The following is a 1,396-nucleotide window of genomic DNA, read 5'->3' as shown; positions in this document are numbered from 1 at the left end:
TGGAGGTCACCATTTTCTAGTTATTCAAGAAAAATGCTTTTCAAGGTCACTTGTGTAGTCTTTTGTTGAACAAGGTCCTGTTCTGTAGGATTAAGAGTTTGTGTGCAGCGAGCGACAGAATTTGAAAATTGGCACGTGATATTTACAGTTGTTGCGGGTTGCATAAAGCCCATGGGCAAGGGCAGTTTAACCACCCTGTATACTTGCTTGCACTACGAAAGTTCGCCACTAGGACTTACTTCACTAACACAGTCAGATCATTAATTGGTCAAATCATGTAGAAAGGAGAATTTTTCACGCCATTAATACTGAAATTATAGCTTATATGCAGCCTTAGGTAGCGAAAATTCGGAAGTAGCGAAGCTTATCAACTTTTTGAAAAGGGATCACAGTGGTCACGCGTCAACAAAATACGACGGAATATACGGAAATCCATTCGAGAAGCCAGCAACTTAGTCACCCTGTGGTGGATCGTTGTAAAGACGATCGAAACGTCAGTTTTAATTCTGATTTTAATTTCAAAACGACTGGGTCTAATGCCCAAGATCGTAGATTAATCTGCCACGAGTAATGAGTATGATGGGCAAACATCTATTAGGCGCACTACGAATGTAGTGTTGCGGACATGTTGGGAATGTGGATCTCACGGGGAGCGTGCAAGGGATAAGTCCCTGCAGACGCACTATCCTCTGTGCCCGCGGTGGCTCAGATGGATAGAGCGTCTGCCATGTAAGCAGGAGATCCCGGGTTCGAGTCCCGGTCGGGGCACACATTTTCAGCATGTCCCCAATGAAGTGTATCAACGCCTGCTTGCAGCTAGGGTGTCTATTTAATTATCATTTCAGATCCATAAATGCTTGAGTGTGGCACGTGCGTTCGTGCGTGCGTGTGTGTGTGTGTGTGTGTGTGTGTGTGTGTGTGTATGGGTGGGTGGGTGTATGTGTGTGTGTATGTTTGTGTGTATGTGTTCGAGGTAAACCACGTATATGCAGTAGAGAGAGTGAGAGAAATGGTGAAGTGAATGAGGAAAAAAAGAAAAAAGCACACAACACGGGAGCGCCAGATGCGGCTGCTGGGAGAGAGGCTGCAGACAGATGAAGGCGCACAGTGCGAGGGCGGAGGCAGGAGGTGGGGGCGAGGTTCTGATTTCACAAGCCGTTGGCTGTCACGGCTGAACCAAATGGTGGGGAACGAGGCTCGCCGACTAAATGTAGCAGACGAGCCTTCTGCGACCCATGGACTGCGAGAAACCGACCGTTGCCAGCACCTCTCTGCGCGGCGGCATAGCGCGGAAAGGCCCGCTGCTCCGTTGTGTGTGCTGCAAAGGCGGGATGCAGGTGGCGCGTCAGTGCCAGAAAATACTGGGCCGCAGACAGGAATGGAAACTTCCGGGAGA

At 48.9% G+C, this 1,396-nt stretch overlaps 1 non-coding gene across 1 annotated transcript; it reads left to right on the top strand.

The window, feature by feature from the left end:
• The first annotated feature begins 693 nt into the window (after window positions 1-693).
• Window positions 694-768, top strand: Trnat-ugu (transfer RNA threonine (anticodon UGU)). Its single transcript has one exon. It is a non-coding gene; the product is annotated as a tRNA-Thr (tRNA).
• The last annotated feature ends 628 nt before the right edge of the window (window positions 769-1,396 follow it).

The sequence above is a fragment of the Schistocerca serialis genome, chromosome 4, assembly GCF_023864345.2.
Source record: "Schistocerca serialis cubense isolate TAMUIC-IGC-003099 chromosome 4, iqSchSeri2.2, whole genome shotgun sequence".
NCBI classification, from domain to species: domain Eukaryota; kingdom Metazoa; phylum Arthropoda; class Insecta; order Orthoptera; family Acrididae; genus Schistocerca; species Schistocerca serialis.
This window is presented reverse-complemented; position numbering and strand designations above follow the sequence as displayed.